Raw genomic sequence first — 21,746 nt, 5'->3', positions numbered from 1 at the left:
CTTAACCGATTGCACCACCCAGGCGCCCCCTATTTTTAATTTTTTTGAGAAATCCCCATACTGTTTTCCACAGTGGCTGCACATTCCTACCAACAGTGCAGAGGGGTTCCTTTTTCTCCACGTCTTTGCCAACTTCTTGTCTTTTTGATTGCAGCCATTCTGACAGGTGTAAGATGATACTTCATTGTGGTTTTAATTTGCACTTCTCTGACGATTAGTGAGAATGAGCATCTTTTCATGTGTCTGTTTGCCATCTGGATGTCTTCTTTGGAAAAGTGTCTATTCAGGTCTTCTGCCCATTTTTTAACTGGAATATTTATTTTTGGTGTGTAAAGTTATGTAACTTCTTTATATATTTTGGATATTAACCCCTTCTCATAAGTGTCCATCAATAAATGAATAAAGATGTGGGAGATATATAATACACACACAATGGAGTATTACTCAGGATGAAGTCTTGCTATTTATGACAACGTAGATGGACCTAGAGGGCAAGTGAAATAAGTCAGACAGAGAAGGACAGATACCATATGATCTCACTTACATGTGTAATCGAAAAGAAAAAATGAGTGAACAAACAAAAAGCAGTAACAGAGCCATAAACATAGAGAACAAACTGATGATGGCCAGAGGGTAGGGAGGTTGGGGGGGGGGGATGGGCTATACAGGTGAAGGGGAATGGGAGATACAGGCTCCCACTTATGGAATGAATAAGTTACAGGGATAAAAGGTAAAGCACAAGGAATATAGTCAATGTGTTGCAATAATGTTGTATAGTGACAGATGGTGGCTACACTTGCAGTGAGCACAGCATGACATATAAACTTGTCAAATCACTATGTTGTACACCTGAAAGCAATGTAACATTGCGTATCAGCTATACTTCAATCAGAAAAATAACATTTTTATGAGATCTCATTTTTGTAAATGATAATTTGAAATGCATAAATATTCACACATATAAAAAGTTATAAAAGCCATGTAACAAAGTATTAAGAAGAGCTACTGTAAGTAGATTTTAGACATTCTTATCAAAAGAAAAATCTGGAAATTATAAACCATCTGTATATTTAATGCTTTCTCATATAAGTAAACTATTAACATAACTATAGTTTATTTGATGATACATTTTGCTACTTAGAAAAATAGTCCAGATACTAAAATAGGTATAATAGTTTGAAGTTTTTGTAATCAAATTTGATTTGAGGTAATGATTGCATTACTATCAAATATTAGACTTTCTATTAAATAAATGTCAAAGCCAGTACAGGATACAACCCCTAAGGATCTGGGATTTGAGATTCAGTACTGCCCACAAATTAATCCAAACCATATAATGGTTTCTGGTTCAGCCTTCGGATGAATAAAATCCAGGCCTATATAATTAATTAAAGATCATTTGATATTTAATTCATCTATTGGTATTTAGGCTCAAAGATATGCCAAGCCATACACGCTACTCCAACCTCTACTGTAGTTACTACATCACCCCTTTAAAGTTACATTTGTTTTCTGGTTCCAAATATTGTCTTAAATTATATTATACAACAACATGTGTATAAACTTGTAATATCATGACATCATGAACAATGTGGATTCACTAGAAAAATAACTCAATGAGTCATACAAAGAAACAAGAAATAACAAGCAAGTTCAACCCTACATGAAAGAAAATCCTATAATCAGCAAGGTCTTATTCTCACTTACTGGATCTTCTCTCATAAACCTAAAAAATAAAATTAGGCTCATAAAAGAGGGCTTGAGAGGATGAGTCTATACAAATCTCATATATAAGAAAAGATACTTTTCATTTAAATGGCAATGAGAAATTCACCTCAGAGTTGTCTTATGAGCCAAATGAAATATATGAAAAAAATGTTTTATCATTGTATATTTAAATTGTGGCTTTTTAAAATAAAATACCTTTCAAAAGTAGGTTATAAAATCAACATATCCTCAAGAAGAAATGGAATTAACACATCCTTCTAACAAATATTAATTCTAAGCACTTACTGTGTAATAATTTTGATTCCTAACTCTGATCCTTCCTCTACAAACATTACTTCTTAGATACAACCCATATGATATAACACTGTTAACACTGATACCAGTTTCATGTGGACAGAAAACAGAATAAAGATGGAACCACTCCTAGGGTTTACAACATATAAAGCTGTTAGTGGCTTACTGGACAGAAAGTGGCTCACTGGAAACTTGTGAGCAACTGTACATAGTCTGCAATACTGCTTTCTAGAAGCACTGTTCGGTACTTACAATCACATGCATGGAAAAAAAGATCGGATTTTCTCATTATGTCTAAAATAATTAACAACAATTCAAATAGCTACTTCATATACGAAAGGCCTTTATAATGACGAACAATGTAAATAACTTAAAATACACATTTAGGGGCACGTGGGTGGCTCAGTAGGTTACGCATCCCATTCCTGGTTTCGGCTCAGGTCAAGATATCACGGTTCATGAGATGGAGCCTTGCGTCCAGCTCTGCACTGACAGCATGGAGTATGCTTGGGATTCTTTCTCTCCCTCCCTGCCTCTCTCTTCGTCTCAAAATAAATAAATAAACTTTTTAAAAAATAATTAAAAAGTAAAAAATACACATTTAAAGAGTCAAATCATTGATTTGTAGTCACTAAACTGTAACGGAAACCATCCCATTATTACATCAAATCAATTATTTTCTAGTTTGAAGATAGCCATTCCTTCCTAAATAAGTACTTAAGTATATATTCCCAGGTACCCTGAAAAAGTGTAAAAGGTACACACGTAATCTGGGGAGACTTAAGCCGGTCTTCCTTAAGATTTTGGAATCACACCATGTCTATGCTAATAAAGTGAATACCCTAAATATAGGATTAGAAAACATATACTCAACATTATGAAGAGTTACCCATTCACTCAATAAATGTTTAATAATGTAAACCAGAAAAACAGACCAATGAGTAAGAATCAAAAACAAAGAATCTCTGCCATTTTGGAAACTTCACTTTAGTAAAAGAGTTAGAAGTACAAATTAAGAAGGAAAATTGCTCAGTATTATGAGAATAAGCCTCAGGTTCACAAGGGCCAGGATTGGCATCTCTTTGTACCCTGGTCTACACCCTACACCAGAGGTTCTCAAAGTATGTTCTAGGAACCTCTGTGAGTCTGTCCACAAGACGCTTGTGTTGGTCTATAAGATCAAAGCTATTTTCCCATAAGTGTGCAGTCAAGTTTTACTGAGATCACTTAATATGTGATATTACAGTAGAGTGAGCACAGAGGCAGATATGAGAATGTATCTGTCTTCCAGCATGCCATACACTAAAGAGATTTTCAAAAAATGTGAAACGATGCCACTCTTCCTAGTGTTTTTATTCTGGAGAATATAATTATTGTCGTCATAAGCTATGTTAACGTTAATATGTTGATCACTGCTCTTTTTAAGTGAATTTACTATTTCTAAATGAATAAATCGATATGTTTATACTTTTTCAACCTTAATTTCTAATATGATAATCATTAATAGACATAATCCACACAAACAAAAGCTCTTTGGCATCTTCAATAGTTTTCACAAGTATAAAAAGATCTTATAAAAGATTATAAAGAGACCAAGAAGACTGAGGACAAATGGCCGAGCACGTAGTTGGTTGTCAATGAGTACTGATTAGTGAATTAACAGGGAGGGTTATACTAATGTAGTGATTACTAAGCCAAGATCTGAAGGGATGGACAGAGGTCTTTGAGATGAGTGAAAGGTTAAGTTTAAAAACAGTGCTATTTAAAACGTTTTCCATGTAGTTGAATAACTTATAGAAAATGACTAAAAATGAAGTTATTTTCTTACAAAGGAGAAAATGGACAAGATGGGGGGGCTACCAGTCATAAAAATGAATGCCTCTCCACAAACTATTCTGTAGTTCTAGAGAAAATCTTGGATTCAAAGCTGGACATTCAACCATCTTTCAAGGGAAAGAGACTGGCTTATCATTAGCTCTGTCATTTTCTAGAATTAATATGTTTTAAAATGTTATTAAGATCAACATTAATAGGGGCACCTGGGTGGCTCAGTCAGTTAACCATCTGACTTTGGCTCAGGTCATGATCTGGCAGTTTTGAGTCCAAGTCCCACATCAGGCTCTGTGCTGACAGCTCAGAGCCTGGATCCTCCTCCAGATTCTGTGTCTCCCTCTCTCCCCCCCCCCCCACCACTTGCACTTTGTTTCTCTCTCTCTCAAAAATAAATAAATATTTAAAAAATCAACATTAATACTAACTGCTGTTAAAAATAATGTCAAATCAAAACAAAATATGAAATACATGTTTGCTCAATTATGTTTTCTAAAATTACCCATTATCCTGCTTTCAACTTTCAGATTGCTTAATAATTTTTTGGATATGTGAATGCATAAGACTCTTCATCAAAGACAAATTTTGAAGTTGCTTAAATGATAAAATAAGATGCTATCTATCCCTTAAAGGGACACTAGCAACTCTAAACATAAGATATAATCAAACACATAAAGTATCATCCATTTTGCAGGCAAAACCTAGTAACAAAGCTAAAAATTGAACAGAAACAGAGGTGACTTAAAAAAAAATAGAACTACCCTACAACAAGCAATTGCACTACTAGGTATTTGTCCAAAGGATACAAAAATGCTGATTCGAAGAGGTACATGCACCCCAATGTTTATAGCAGTGGTATCAACAATAGCCGAATTATGGAAAAGGCCCAAATGTCCATCAACTGATGAATGGATAAAGATGTGGTATATATGTACAATGGAATATTACTCGGCAATCAAAAAGAATGAAATCTTGCCATCTGCAACTACGTGGATGGAGCTAGAGGGTACTACGCTAAGCAGAATAAGTCAGGCAGAGAAAAACAAGTAACATACGATTTCACTCATATGTGGAATTTAAGAAACACAACAGATGAACAAAGGGGAAGGGAAGGAAAAATAAAATAAAAACATAGAGGGAGGCAAACCACAAGAGACTCTGAAACACAGAGAACAGACTGGGGGTTGCTAGACGGGAGGCTGGTTGAGGGATGTGCTAAACAGGTGATGGGCATTGAGGAGGACACTTGTTGGGATGAGCACTGGGGGTCATATGTAAGAGATGAATCACTGGGTTCCACTCCTGAAACCAATACTACTCTGTACAGTAACTAACTTGAATCAATCAATCAATCAATCAATTTAAAAATAAATAAATAAATAATACAACTTGGACTTTTTATATAAAACCCTTCATAAGTTCCTGAATGACTTATTAATGAGTAAAGGCAAGCAGAACAAAACCATTCTAAGATTTTATAAAAGGGAGCCAGCTGTGAAACTATTCTGTATGATATCAAAAATACACTCCTGGGCGCCTAGCCCTGTGGTCTGCCTAAAGGCCAGAGGGAAAACCCCTTGTTGACCATAAAAGGGCTGCCTGCATGTTCTCAGTGGAAAGTATACAGGATCTTATTTACACAAGTATAAATACATGCCATTCCTTTGTGCTCACAGGCACTCCTGAAGGCTGGCCAAAAGAGGAGGGTCCACATGCTCGACGCAAACAGGATTCAAAAAGTCTATGACATTTTCCAACATCGAACATACTTTATTTTTCTAGCTTATGTTCTTTCACGATAAAAATATCTACAAAGCCTAAGATTGCTATCATTTAACAGGTGGCAGCCCTAGAAATACTTTAAAATAAGCCTTTAAGTTTCAGCAGGAGGACAGAAAACACATTTCCATAAATAGGCACTTTTTTCTTGCAACATTACAGCTGTGTGAAAGCTGAGGAATAAGGAAGAATGTATTTGTGGTCAATAACAATGCCCTATCTCTTGACATTTCTCAGTAACTTAGAAGGCAAGAGTTTGAAACCTTCTGAGAAATAGTAAGTGAACAAATTATCATGACCGTTTCAGGTCCCCAAAAATACTGGTAACAATACATTAAAGGAACAGCATAATGCAGGTACACAATACCTGGCAGGTGGCGTGTGTGTGTGTGTGTGTGTGTGTGTGTGTGTGTGTGTATGAATAATTACAATATTATGATTACAGAGCAAACAAGTGAACATGACTGTGAATACAGTGAATGGTTTCCTCTTAAAACTCGGGAAATTCTGATATTTCTGCTTAGTAACATGGGTTAGACACACACCATATAGATCTCAGATTATCACACTGAGATAGAGTCTGACATAAAAACTCATCACAAGGCCAAAGTGAACATTAGCTATCGTCTAATTTGATTATCTCTTCGGTGAGTGAATTCCACCTAAAACATCTGTGCTTCGTGGTCTCGCAGTCCAGAGAGACTCAGTCCCTTCCCCCAGGAACCCATCTAACCAATAATGCTTAAATGTTCTACCACCTTCTACTTAAGGTTGCCCCCGTGGATAGGATAAAACGCAAGCCCAGCTCCGCCTCCGGATTACTGGATGTATCAATAGTACAGGTCAGCAGTGAATGAAATATACCTGTGACACGGCTCACTTCATCTCTGAGAAGCTCGGGCAAACTGTCTCACTGATGTCAACCTCAATGTTAGCCACTTTAACTTCCCATCGTACTTCAGAAATCTATTTTGATAAATCTTGCTGGTCGGGGTGTGATCCACAGACTAGCAACATCAGCATCGCATGAGCATGTTAGAAATGCAGACTATCAGGACCCACCCCAAGCCTACTGAGGCAGAATCTGTATTTTAACAAGATCCCAGAGGGTTCAAATAAACATTCGAGTGTGACAAGCACTGATCTAAGTACATGCACACCCATTATTTCTTTAATGTTCTCTTGTGGAGCCACATTGGATTATTTTGCTAGCCTCCCTACATCAAGCTTTTTCTTTTGTTCATCCTATCCAATTTATTTTTAGAAACCCCTATGTGCATTTTCAGCCTATCTGGCTGGAAAGATGGGTGAAGAAAGTAAAATTCATTAAGTAGACTGGACATTTTGCTGGGAGTTTAATTAACTCTACCTCTGTGAGGTAACTCTGTTTCAAAATTCTACAAATTGGGAGTCTTAGGTGATCAGAAAGGTTGAGTGACTAAGTTGAGATCATGTAACTAACAGGTGGGTAAGCCAGGATTTAAACTCAGTTCCAGATTTCAGTAAGTCATATTTTCACACTCTGCCTTTTCTTCCTCTATGGATTCTTTTTATCCCAAATATCCAGGCTTCCTCTACTGAAAATAAATATGTGGCATTAGCAAGACAAAAACTCCAGGGTATTTAGAGCCTTCATTGACTTCCCTACATTTAAGAAGTGACCATAAGCTGAGCAAGTCTGCTCAGCATCTAACCAAATTAGAGCTGTAGTTCTAACAAATTAAAGCAGCTATTGGAAGCTGATAATGTCATGATTAAGGGCATACAGCCTGGAACCAGACTGTCTTCGTTGGAACCCTTGCTCAGCTACTTGACCTTGGCCAAATGGCTTACATTCTCCTTAAACGTGGAATAATACTAGTAATTGTGCCCTCACAGGCTTTTTTGTCAGGTTTAAAGGAATTAATGTATGTAAAGCATATACTAATGCACGTGTGGTGTGCTGTAAGCACTTAATAAGTGTTAACTATATTTATTATTCAATGGAGTTTCTTCTTGTAGTATAACCTGCCTCTATTAAAAAAAAAATCCTTCCACTTAGCTAAGCAGTTGGTAATAGTGTTCCAAATCAATACGACATTTGCTTCCTTCTCGTTCATTGATCTAAACCTCACATACATTGATTGCTTATCATTATTACAAGTGAACTATAAAATCCATCACCTACTTGTATTTTTTACAGCCTTTCCCTGCCACAGTCAATTCATGTGTCCACTGGTGCCTAGTTAGAACAGTTAACAAACGGTAGCCTGAAGACTTTTAACACATAAACAACAGGCCAAAGACCAAGATGCGTGTCCAGACCTACAGGTGAGAGTTTCGGCCTTGCTCCTTACAATCCATTCACATCTCCTGATTTCCAGTCCGCCTGCAATTCTAACAGCTCCAACTGCAAAATATATCCAAAATCTCCCTGACCACTTAGCTACTTCATGCTGGTCTAAGGCACCAGGATGGCGTTTCTTCCCCCACTCATGCCAGCAGAAATAATCATCCCTATAAAATGCATCACTTGTCTGCTCAGCTCACTCCGGCTCCCCAGCTGTGCCCCATCTTGCCAGCCACACTCTTCTCTTAGGGTCCTGCCACTCCCCACGGGCCCTGCCGGTAAGGCCTTCTCCCCCATCTATCTCCTCAACTCCAAGGTCAAAAGGCACCTCCGTGGGCTTTTTCCATTTCCAGGCGCAGTAGTGAGAGGACTACTAGGAAATATCTAGGAATTCTAGCTGCCGCCACGTCCACCCACTGCAACGGATGGTGGTGCGGAACTGCTCCCGCTTCCCGATGAAGAGGACCAAGCGGGCACGCGGCACCGAGCCCCATAACCTGAAAGCTCGCAACTTCCGCTACGACAGGCTGATTCCCCGCGAGCCCGTGAGGGTGGAGCCGCCGGCCGGCTGAAGACAAAGGCGTGGTGGTCGTGGAGCAGAGATCCGGCCAGCGAAAACCTGCCACCTCCTAAGTGCAGACCACCATGGGCAAGAATGCCGGGGCCACCCCCAGCAGCATCAGGCACCAGTGGGGCCCAGGTCTGCCCTCGGCTGCCATTCTCAGAGCTGGAGCCACCCTGGCAGCCACAGCCTGGAATGGTGAAGAGGAAGCAGGCCCGCCCACCAAGAGCTCCTGAGCACCTGCCCCTCACCTCCAAAGCAACGAAGACGTCAACCGCCTCAAACAAGTCACCTGAGTGCCCCCCCCCCCCAGGGCTTACTTGAATATTCTTTGCTTGTATTACCTCACAATGTTCTCTAACCAGACACATTCCCGGTCTCCCAATACACAACACTGATCATATTCTCTTCTACTGACAGTTCACTTATGTATGCTATTTGTCATCTTCCTCTCCTCCCTCAAGTGTAAACTCAATGAGGTCACAGGTTTTGTACGTTCTGTCCACAGCTGTATCGCCCGTGTCTAGCATCCTGCTGCATACGCAATAAATGCTCAATGTTCCCATTGAAAGAACAAACGAGCAGGGGGCATCCTATTCACCCCTAGACAAATAAATAGTCTAGATATTTCCAGTATTTCAAGACACACATATATAGCTTCCACAGGGAAAACTTAAGACAGCAAAATGCTTTCTCCTACTAAAGAAAAAACTAAATCAAAAACCAAAGATTTAAAAGAAAAAAAAAAACTAAACTCCAATTTATAGAAGCTGAACAATTGCTATCTTTTCTCAAAGCAGGGGCAAAAAAAAAAAAAAAAAACCTTCATAAATGTATGAGTTTGTTAATTAAAGAGATTGTCCCATCTCCCTTACGAGGCCATTCTCCCTTAATGTGACAGTCCAGCTCAAGGAGTGGATGTGATGACCTTGTACGAATGAAATTGCAGGGGCCGACTGACAGAGCAATTACTCATTTGGCCAGGAGGATGGCTAACACTCATAATCTTGCAAAAAGCACCTCGGGAATTTTAATGACCACACAGACTCAACGGTTTAGTTTCACTTCTAACCTGAAAACTATCCAGTACTGTCCTCTGTTATCATAACAGAGGTGCTCATGAGTTCAGTATGACTCTTGAAGCACCTGGGCCCTTATCAGAAGGATTCCAGCCCTCTGCTGCCACAAGCTAGCCACGTCTCACCCAAACCAACTGCTGAACACTAAGAAATCAGAATTCACATTCTGTCTTCTTCTCATATTTGGTTGCTAATATCATTCCAACAACATCATGCTTTAATCTTCTTGTAAACTGTGGAGCATGCATTTTGTTTATGAAAAAAACTGGACAAAGTAGGTTATGTCCTCCCACCTATTAAAACAGCTTACAGAGGGGTGCCTGGGTGGCTCAGTCGGTTAAGCGTCTGACTTCAGCTGAGGTCATGATCTCGCGGTCCATGAGTTCGAGCCCCACATCAGGCTCTGTGCTGACAGCTCAGAGCCGAGCCTGTTTTAGATTCTGTGTCTCCCCGTCTTTCTGACCCTCCCCTGTTCATGCTCTGTCTCTCTCTCTCTCTCTGTCTCAAGAAAAAAAACATTAAAAAAATTAAAAAAAAAACAGCCTACAGAATATGTAGATAGGAGTACAGTGAGTCCTGCAGAAAGTACTACTTAACATTATTCACCTCTGACAAAGAAGATACGGAGAAAATAACTTTTAAAACCCAAGAAATCTGAAGTGAAAGGCTGAAGTCTCTCCTTATCTGCCACCTAGAACACTGAACATGTTCTCTGGTTGAGGCAAAAATAACAGCTCTGGTTTCACCGCCTAAGGTAAACAAACTACCCGGAAATACAAGATGTATAAATCGGAAAAAGAGACCAACCCATTTGGAAGCATACGACACAATATTTCACCGAAGATGATTTCATTTGCTTCACAATGAAAATTATAAACTGAGTAAGCTAGAGCAAGGTTTTTACCTGTTTTGACAAAAGGCCTTGATACTATTTCTTCGTTTAGTGAGCACGGTATTTGTTAAAGGACAAATCCGTTTTCTGAGCAACATGTGAGCTCAAAATTGCCAAAGCACTGAGGGAAGAGCTCCTGCCTTCTCTCAAGAGTTCACCTATTTATCAACAAGACAACCTGAACGGAGCATGTTGGGCCGAGCCCGACAGAGCCCAGCACCAAGGGCTACACTTGTCTTCTGGTCCTGCTTCCAAGATCTACATGACTAAGAAAATGACTTCACCTCTGGGAAAACAAGGAGGACTCCACGAGACCATACCTAAGTCGCTCCCGGGGGCACGTTCCCAATTTTTTTTAAAGACGCTGCTAGCCCTGAAACTTTCCAGAACAAAAGTATTAAAAAGACATCTTCAGGTTCATTTCAGAATGCTTGAAGTAATGTTTACAATTACTTTGGTGAAGAGGGTAGAGGGCCAGAGTAATGTCTGTTCCAAAGCTGAGAAGGGCTGGACGCAGGAACGTGCGCGTGCATCACCCGGCTCCAACTCTCTCATAGCACAGTGGTCATGAGTCACCATTACGAATCTTAAACTGCGTAAGGAAAGGAGGGCAGCAGAATGAAACAAGAGGAATCGCCCTTGGATCTCTTAGGATTCTTGACACCAGGAAGTAAACAGGGCAGAAGACCAATGGGGAAATAAAGGAGGAACACACACAAGGCCCTGACTAGTGATCTCCTATTATGGATCTGTATATATACACAGCGGTGGCCCCCCAGGCCTCTGCCGTGGATGTTCCCTACCCTCCACAGTTTACACACAGGGTTGCTTTGGCACTTCCTTCCCTACTCAAAGCTCCAAATTTACTTCCCTCCTCAAAACTCCCTTTTAATGTAGAGTTCTCCCTTGAGACGATCCTAGTCTCAGAGGTCAATGCACTTTGAGGGGTTCTGGACTCTGCAGACAGAAGTTTTCACCTGAGACATGAAACCATAATCATTAAACATCAAAATGAAGGCATGACGACGAAGGATACGAGCAATATGAGAAAAATGAGATGCAGGAAACAAAACATGTAGTTTTTCGTTACTTTGTGGGTTTTGTTTATTTGGGTTTTTTATTTGTTACTTATTCCATTTCTTATGTGTTAGATGAACCTATCATGGGTGAAATCCCAAAATGTGAGCCTCGGTTGAGGTATAATTTCAATCACAAGTATAAAAAAAACAAAGTCTTCACCACTCGTCTTTTTTTTTTTTTCCTTTCCCTTAACTGAAAGTTTAGTGTCATAAATGCAGCTATAGTATTTCTTCCAAAAACGCAATAGCATTATTCCTTAGAGGAGAATTTCCTACCTGCTTTACACCTGGAGTCTGAAATAATTTTTACTCTTGAATTTCTAAAAGGCTCACCGAACAGATGAGCTTACGTGCTGCAAAGCGCGTGAGCATGCAGCCCCAGGGTTAATGCAGTACAGGCAGAAGCTGCCTGATTTCCATGAGGGACCAGGTGCTGGTATGCCTGAAGGATACACCGTACTTAGAAAGGCAAGTAACGTGCGGTTTCTCAATCCACCAGGCTCAATAAATGTGATTGGCGAGCATCTGTATGGTCAATACAGACCCTGGCTCACAGTGCGCTATAGAACGCAGCTGCAAAGGAAGGCAGGGGTTTGATTTTGGGTTTTTATCATGGTTTGTATCACACTCTTAAAGCCTGTGGTGTGCAAACAAATGGCATGTTCCAGATGTTTCCAGCAAGTGTACGGGGGGGAAAAACACCCCATAATATTTTCTTGATCTTTCAGGCTTAAGAGCAGGATGTACAGACTACACGCTAAGCTTTTTTTTTTTTTAAAAAAAAGGAAAGAAACAAAAGAAAAAAGAAGAAAATCCCATATGGTGCCAAATGTTGGCAGCTATCTTCTTTCTTCCCAGACAAAACTCTTAGGTCTTATGAAAACAACATTTCCTGCAAAGTGCCAAAAACAACACAGATAATTGTTGTGATGGCTCTCCTCACCGGCTGCCGCAACAGCCTTACTGCTTTGCTTATCCACATCTAGCCTCTGGGATAAAATTAAGAGTCAACTTTAAATCTTAACCCCAAAGGGCCACCTTTCAGAATGCCATCTCCTAAGCTTCTAAAAAACAAGTCTTGCATTTTAGGTGCTTTCCTTTAGAATAGAAGAAAAGGCTATTGTTTGTATTTGCCCCCCTTCCTCACTGTTTAAATTAGGCTTAGAATCTGCACAGCCTTGTTTCTATGACAGAAATAGTATAAGATTATTATGGAAAATTTAGCAAATCCTAAATGTATTTTAGGAAATAAAATGTCAACACCCCCACTGCTCCCCTACAGCCCCTCCAGACAAAATTCTAATAACATTTGACTATACTTCATTTTAGTCTTTCTACTTATGTGGAAAGATGTATGTGGGCATGCATAAAAATATTTACAACGCTACTGTCACCCTGCTTTTTCACTTAGCATAGTGTGAGGGTTTTCCCAAGAGGACACCACATTTTGATCACCACACAAAATCCCATGAGTAACAACAACTGTGTATAATTCACAGCATTTCTCGTGGGAGGTTTATTGCTCTACTGACCAACACGGGACCAGTGTCAAATTCACTGATGGCATGTATAGCTGAAATATGAGAAAGGTGAGAAGAGATTACAGGGTAGAAGAATGGAAGCCCAAATGCCCATCTCAAAACACGTTCAGTTCCTTGGCGAGTTCTTGTCCTTGTTAAGAACCAAAAAGAGACAAATTTATTCTCTGGAATCCTGATATTAAGAAGGCTTTGAAAGATCCATGATTATTCCTTTAAATGCTCAAGCCATTGAAATGTGTGTACAATATAGAAAATGGGCCATTTAATTTGAATAATGAAGAGAAGTTAAAAAGCATTCATTACTTTCTGCCTAAGGGTGTGATCTCCTCGATTAACAGGCGCACTAATGGGAAAGAAGCTAATGTTCACTTGTTTTTTCCTTCAGAGCATTAATACCATTTGAGTTGGTCATTAAGGAGTAATCACACACACACACACACACACACACACACACACAGTCACATACTTACACACACACACACACACACACACACACACACACATACAGTCTGTGCTGCGATGTTTCTTTATAACAAACCAGCCTCAGGAAATTATTAATGAGGGGTTAGGAGGTTACACAGCAGTTAAACCCAAAAGAATGTGCAGAGAGAGAACTACCTATTCAGAATGTTGGGGAGGACTGGCAGTTTGAAAAGGAATTCCTTCCTAGCCAAGAAATTTTCTATATTGTGCAAAGCCAAAATAAAGTGAGTCATAACACTTCACATTTCCTAACTGGATATTACTAGAATGACCTCGGATTTTCTACGGAAATCAAGAATGCCACAAATGAGGATGTAGACTGTTTCGCCCTGCCCCTCCTCCCTACCCTGTTTGAGGAAATATCTGAGATGGTATAGATCCAGTCCTGGCAGAAGCTATTAAAAACCGGATGACATATTATTTGTAACTGTCAGCTTTACCTACAGGAGAAGAAGGAGTGGACCAGAAAATAAAAATAGCTTTGCTCAGAGGTACAAAAGCACCAGCAACCAGCATCCATCCCCACACACCACCAGCACCCCCATGCCCCTTTTCTAGAACATACAGGTTATTAGAAAAAGCCAACTGTTATATCTGATGGTTATGAAGGGATGCCACCCCAAAATATGCAGCTTTGGCAGAAGGATTATTTTGAGCCTACAGCGAGTGAGAATCAACAAATGCAGGAAAAGTTCTCTGTCTTCCCCTTATCTGCCTAAAAGCAGAGCATAAATTTCCCTTTGCGAAGGTGGCATAAATTATTTTTAACTAATCTCTACGCTCAACATGGGACTCGAATTTACAACCTGGAGATCAAGAGTCACATGCTCCACCAACTGAGGCAGCCAGGTGCCCCTTCCCCATGTGTTTTGGAGCCAATAATTCTCCCACAGTTTATAGCCCTTTGCTAAAATGGTATATAAGCCTCTGAGTCTAACTGCTACTTTGAGCTCTTCATTCCTTTCTGTAAAGCCCTTGTCCACATAAAACTAAAAATATTAACAAAATCTATATGCCTTTTTTTTCCTGATAATTTGTCTTCTGTCAGTTAAATTCACATACAACAGAACCTAAAAGGGTAGAAAAAAGGATTTTTTTTTGCCTTTTTCCCCCGCCCCCACAATTCACTAGGAAACTTGAAGAGCAGTGCTGCAATTGGAAACATTCTACTTACATTCACAGATATATAGATCTTCGAAATTTAGAACTGTTGAATTGCTAAATGGCTTTACAAACTCATGGAATGCAAAATTCAGTCAATGATAAAAACTGGCAAAGATTTCAGAATAAAAATGTCAACTGATATGTCATTAAGTGGGCATAAGTTAACCAGGACTCCTGAGTGGTTTCTTGTTGTGGGTCTTGATATTAACCTGTCAAATACAATTCAAATGGTAAATAATAATGAAAAGAAGGAAATCCCTGCCCCGGTACCAGAGCCAGCCTTAGTTTCGTAATACTAACCTAGCCAGAGAAAGGTCTTTCTCAGTTTAGCCAAAATCTGAGCCTGGAGTTCCACACTCCATCTGGTTGGAAAGATTAAAATCCTTGCTTTCTACTGAAGATTCACTGCAAGAAGGTTCAAAGCAAATCATTCCTAAATCCACCAACGTACGTAAGGCCCCTAACATGCCCCACATTTAAAATCTCTGGGCCATTTCAAGCATAAATTTTAGGGGAAAGAGACTGCCAGTGAAGGTCTAAATTGGTAGAAAAAAAAAAAGAAATCCTTCCCCCAGGAATATTCTTCTGCTTCAGACTTCCTTCCCCAAAAAATTGTATAATGACAACGATTGGTCACATTAGCTGACTTGCTGTGTAACCTGTTTTAATACATCCACTGAAACGAAACAAAAAATGTCCTGTTTATAACATGAGGCATTATACATGTAGGCAAAAGCATGAATCTGTTGGCTTTTAAATCTGGGGTTTTCAAATAATCAAAACTTCTTTTTTTCCTAGAGCATTTACTAAATATCTCATTTCACCAACATCCTCTTTGCACTTAAATAAACAAGGTATTTTCCATAAAATATAAGAGGAATCATGAAGCAGTCAGAAACAAAGAATCTCAAGTCACAATATAATGATGGAGTTAGCCTAAATTATAGGTTAGTTAGTACACACAGACCTAGGATGACACTACCAAGTTTCTTAGGAAATGTAATATTTATTTATTGTCAGTTATCACTGAGGGAGATAGCAATTATTCATTACTATGTAGAAGATCAAATAGAAATCTTCAAGAACATTTAAGTGAAAGTGTATTTTCTGTTATTCACTAAAATTATTGACAGCATTGACTCAATCTAATCATGTTTTAAGACAAAAACGATTCTTCAACTTGGCATCTATTACAGTACAAAGACCTAAGTCATATACAAAATGGAAAAATCAATTTTGGCAGCCAGACGAGAATGGAAACTGAATAGGACAGGTTTCTCCAGCGCTTAAGACCTGTCTGGTACATGAAATACCTAACACCAAACATTCAATAAATTGATCCACTAATGAACTGCAAAAGTCAGTGATTTTCCTCAAATTTCCAGTACACAACCAAGGAAATTTCCTCGGTATTTTTTTATTAATCTGCACAGGATTCAAACAGTTTTTTTTTTTTTCCAGCACCAATATAAGACATGAAAAGATCTGTGAAAAATCTGTGATCATTGAAAAATCTGTAGGCATAAAAACAACTGAATAATTAGGTCTGAGAAAAAAATAGTAAAGGAAAGTTTGTTTTCTGTTTTGTGTATAAGACAATCGTTTGCAAAGAAAACATGCTGAATTTTGTCTTTTTAAGGAAACACCAAAGGAAACCTTAATAATAAATGTTTGGAGTACCAAAAAAGAGCCGAAGCACAATGTTTAAATTACTGAACTCAAAAAATAAAAGAACTTCTTACATGCCTTGGATTCTATCCCATAGTAAAAGAAAGATTTACATAGTCAAGCTTCATTTGTTCGCATGAGACTTACTCTTAAAAAATGATTTCATCCTATAAATGAGAAGACCTCCCTGCCTTCACAAAAGATTGCCACTTGCAGTCATCAGTTGTGAAAAATTTCTGCTTGATAGCATGATGGTTATATGACCGTCTCGCAAAACCCTAAAGAGCCAATCTATTAAAAACATCCAGGAACTGGGTTCTTGTCCAGACTGTTTTCTAGATTAGAATCTCCGCTACAGTGGAATCAGGAGGAATCTGGAAAAAAATCTGGGACTTTCAAAAGGGTCATTAAGAAAGCATTAACACCCTAATGTCATATCCACCAGCAAATGTGACTCACTAGCTCCTACCAAACCTACTCCCCACTGTAGTTTTTGAATTATCTTTGTCACTTACATTGCTGTACAAGTGCATCATGTGTTAGAATATACATTTCTAGGTATCTTTGTCTGGTCAAAGTAGAGAAATAAGATGTATTCTCAACAGGGCTTCTGAAACTTTATTGTCCTTAAAAATCTTACCAGATGGTATTACTTTAAAAGTTGCCATAAAAACACATAAAGTATGCCCTCCTGCCAAAAGTATGTATTCTGTTTTTTTTTTTTTCCAAATTGGTGAAACCTTGGTTTTCTAATAGCATGAGTAAGACACGAGAAATGAAAGATTGAGAATTACCCATCTATCTGTGTTCACTCTCCGTAACCAATACATCTAACTCCCCCAGCACAGGAACTGAGAATATTAGGATACAACTGCCTGAATAAACTGTATATGGAAGCACAAAGTCAGTTTTCAGCCCTGCTATCTGCCACCCCTGCTAATTCGGGATGACTGCAAAACGAATATAAGTGAAGATAATTCACTTTCCCTCACAGAGATGAATAAAATGAATATAAAAACAAACAGACTGGTCTCCGAGAGTCCTGAACAACCGTGTTGCCTTAAATCTACTGAGAAACTTGGGCATAACCCTGTGTAGTCTGGGTACCGTACTTATGTAAATCACAGAGGGTATGGTTTTAATTTGGTTGTGACACCATAAATATTGGCATACTGAACATGTGCTTACTGCCATGAATTTTGAACTCTCTCTCTCCAGGGGCTGCTTCTGTTTTGTCCACATGCCAGAACTAAGGACTACTTGCCCATAATCTCATATGATCAGAGCTGAGAAAATCGACTTTATTTCCAAGAAAAAAATAAATACATCCTTTGAATGATTTTTTGAAATAATGACTTTTACAAGATTTTTGCTTTCCCGGGGATAAATCACAGTTGTCAGTCTCAAAAGCCGAAAACAAAAAAAGGAAAAGCAAACTGAAAATAAGCAAGCACATGAGGATAAATCTCACAGTCACTAGAAAGAACAGAAGGAGGAAATACTTCAAAATAAAAATAAGCTAAAGTTTTGAAAACAGACTTTTGATAGTCATGCTTTTCTTAAACTGATTGCAATAAACGCTATCATAAAGTTCCCTGTTTAAAAATAAGTTTCCTGGAAATGATACATTTCTTCTTCTTGTTGAGGAAATAACATTCTAAACAGTCATCATTATAATTTTGCTAATAATGTTCTTTGTACATTCATTTTACTCAGTCTAAGCAGAAAGATTAAGAGTCCTTCCAGTGTGTCCCCTTTTAGTTCCTCAAAATGAAGCCAGACATCAGTTACATCCCTCAGTTGTGAAATAAAGCATATGACCTCTTTAGAGCCTATCAGTGACGACCTGGGAGACCAGATGTCAACGCTACAACAGAACCGGCTGTGTTGGGTCCAAGTGGGCTGTTTTCACTTCACTTAAAAAGATCTACCATCTAAGGAGACACTAAGCTAAAGATTATTTAACATTTTACTTTCTGACACTTGGAAATGATGGAAGAAAAGGCACATACAGAACTAGAATTTAAGGTAGAAAGTGGTAAGTTCTGCAATATCCTGGGAGTTTAGGGCAGGCACACATGTCAGACTAGTGAAACAAACACACAGGCTTTGTAGAGGCAGCAGCAATCGGGCTGGACCTTAAATACACGTAGGCTTTGAACATACAGAGTAAAAGAGGGATGATAGTTACCTGATGGTCGCCCTTCCCATCTCCCCACAGGCAGTAACTGGTCCATTAGTCATTATTTGATGTCTGGACTATTGCCAATGCCTTTAAACTGGTATCCTTGTCCCTCACTTCTCTGCATTTTACAATCATCCTGATATACTTTTTTTTTTCTTTTTGTGGAAGCAAAAAAAACACAAAAAACAAAAACAAACCAAAACCAAACCTAAATCAGATCATGCAGTGAATAGTTACTGATCTGTTACAGATATAAGAATACGAAAATGGGGGGAAAGACAGGCCACTACCCCTAGAAGCTGGTGCAGAAAGCATGCAGCCTTCTCCCTAGGACCTCGAACATGATGTCTAAACACACTCCTTAGTATATCACACAGAGTTCTTCACAATCAATGAGTAATTTCTTCAATCTTATTTTCCAAAAAACAGAGCTGATTTTTCAAAAGACTTCATTCATGCTTTCTTACAAGTCTATGACTTTTGCTTCGAATCCCCTTACTTTCTAGGGAACCATCCTTCAAGACCCAATTAAGAGAAGGCCTCACCGGAAGCCGTTCGCGACCAGGATACGGAACATCTCTGGGCTCCTTCAGCATACTAAGCCTATCCCCTGCCTCTAGTGTAAGAAAAGCCACGTTTGGTTGTCAACATCAGGACTCAAAAACCTGCGTTTTGTTATCTGTTTTCAGGATGTGCCATGGTAACTAGAACACAAGGCATGTGATATTTATTGGAATGAACTGACTTCTGGGTTAAAAGAGTTCCAAGAGCAGAGGCATGGAGTCATCTCTGCGGTGAGCAGAGATCAGCTCTGTGCAATCTTTTCACTGGAAAGATTGAGGTGAGATCACAGCAGACCTTGAGAACACCCAAGCAGGCCCTCATTACTCAACGTTTGGTCCTCGGCCCAGCAACAGCAGCATCTGGAAGCTTGCTACAATGCAAATTCTCTGGCCCCACCAACCACCTACAAAATCAGAATATGCATTTTAATAAGGTCCCCAGCTCATGTGTACACACGTTGAAGTCTGAGAAGCACAAGGGTATCTGGGTGGCCCAGTCAGTTAAGTGTCTGACTCTTGATTCCAGCTCAGGTCATGATCTCACAGTATGTATATGAGTTTGAATCCCACATCAGGCTCTATGCTGATGGCACAGAGCCTCCTTAGGATTCTGTCTCTCCCTCTACCTCTCAAAATAAATAAACTTAAAAAAAATAAAATTTCCAAAAAAAAAAAAAAAAAAAGATTGAGAAGCACTGAGTAAACACAACCAGAACTCTACTACAGGATGATTATCCTGTATCAGCCTCTTTTATATGATCCATCGGGGGGGGGGGGGGGGGGGAGAGGGGATGGAAAGAGCCTCTTAAGGAAGAATAAGGACATTTATGCAACAGTTTAGGTGACCAGCACCCGACCAGGGGTGATGACAGGGAGAATGCAGCAATTACAAATATCAACATAATTACTTTACTCAAAAATAGAAATGTTTTCATTCATTAGCCTGACGATAAGTCTGTGCGTGTTTAATGGACCGTATTCCACATTTTAAATGTTTGTGAAGGAATCCTATTTAAGCAGAACAGAGACTTCGTTTGAAGTGGTGCTCTCAGATTTGGAATCCTGAAAGCAAGCCCCAGACAAAGAGAGTCCTCGGAACATAGAGGTACCTGAATTCTAGAATGGATGGCACCGAGGGGCCAGCAGGATGGGTACAGTTACACCATAGCGATAGTAAGACGTTCATGGGAAATGGCCAGGAGCTACTCCCTGAAGGTGGAATCCCTCAGACACATCAAAACTCCTGCCTCCTCCCCGCCAGCTGCTTTCCCAGACAGAATCCACTCAGCAGCAGACCTGGGTAGGTAGCGAAGACATTTGGAGTTTTAACTGCCAAAGGCCTGGGCAATCTTATTTCTAAATCATAGGGTGTTTACATTTGAAACCACTCTCAAACTCTTAAGGGTGAGTTTAAAAACCATGTCTTTTTTTTTTCTTTAATTTGTTTAATGTTTATTTATTTTTGAGAGACAGAGAAAGAGAGCAAGGAGAGGAAGAGTGGAGAGAGAGAGAGAGAGGGAGACACAGAATCTGAAGCAAGCTCCAGGCTCCAAGCTGTCAGCACAGAGCCTGACGCGGGGCTCGAACTCATGAACCTCGAGATCATGACCTGAGCCGAAGTCAGATGCCTAACCTCCTGAGCCACTCAGGTGCCCATGAAAAACCATGTCTTGTAGAAATATCCATACTGGAACAGGGGAAGATTTTCCCTGTTCAATAAAACTCAGGAACAACAAAAATAAAGTTGCATTTTTGATCAAGACTCAATCAATGGTCATGGTTATTCAACAAACCAGTTCCACGTACACGTTGCCAATGGTTACAGGAACATAAAAGATTCCCCACGATCGAAGCATACACAATCCTCAGGACACAGACTCTCTGGGGAGTGCGGAATACACACACCGAGGTATATTCTTCTCTTGAGCAAACAATAGGTGTACCTTGAGCCCACTCCCAACAATTTTCTGCAGTCTTAATAGCTGTTAAAAAAAAAAAAAAAACCTGTGTGGTGCCTGCAACAGATGCTAGAGCTTCCACAGCAGAGATCCCAGAGGCCTGCAGTGGCTTCCCCCCATCCTTTTATGATTTTTGACCGCACACTTTTAAGGGCATCACCACCAGAAAGAAAAAGTAAGGGGCATTAAAGTGGCCTTTTGATTTGAATGTCCATGATTGTTTTTCACATCTCGGCAGCTCTGTAACTGGTTAGAAGTCTCGACTCACCCTGGTTTAGCATGGGTCTTTTAAACATACGTTCTTCCACATGTCACGCCCTTCCCCGTAACTATCGTTTTCCACTACATATGATGCTGACTAAGGCCACTGCAATCATACATCTCTGCCTACCAGCCCCCCCCCCTCCTTCCTCCATCCCCGTATCCCCAGACTTATCCTCCAGGTGGACTGGAGGCCCGTTATCTTCCAGGTGGACTGACCAAGCCAAAACATCCATTTTTGTTATCTCGTCCCTCCTATCATTGATGCTTCTACTTTACACACCAGGCAGGACTAAAACGTCACCATAGGGATGGAATTTTCTGACACCACCTCCAGGGAACCTTCACTAC

General features: G+C 39.6%; 1 protein-coding gene across 1 annotated transcript in view; it reads right to left on the bottom strand.

Annotated features, from left to right (window-relative positions):
* The window catches only part of PDGFC (platelet derived growth factor C), a 204,826-nt gene that overhangs the window by 169,196 nt on the left and 13,884 nt on the right, over nt 1-21,746 (bottom strand). The gene's annotated exons all lie outside the window — the stretch shown is intronic.

The sequence above is a fragment of the Felis catus genome, chromosome B1 (assembly GCF_018350175.1).
Source record: "Felis catus isolate Fca126 chromosome B1, F.catus_Fca126_mat1.0, whole genome shotgun sequence".
NCBI lineage: Eukaryota > Metazoa > Chordata > Mammalia > Carnivora > Felidae > Felis > Felis catus.
The sequence above is the reverse complement of the archived record's forward strand: the minus strand, read 5'-3'. Positions and strand labels throughout refer to the sequence as shown.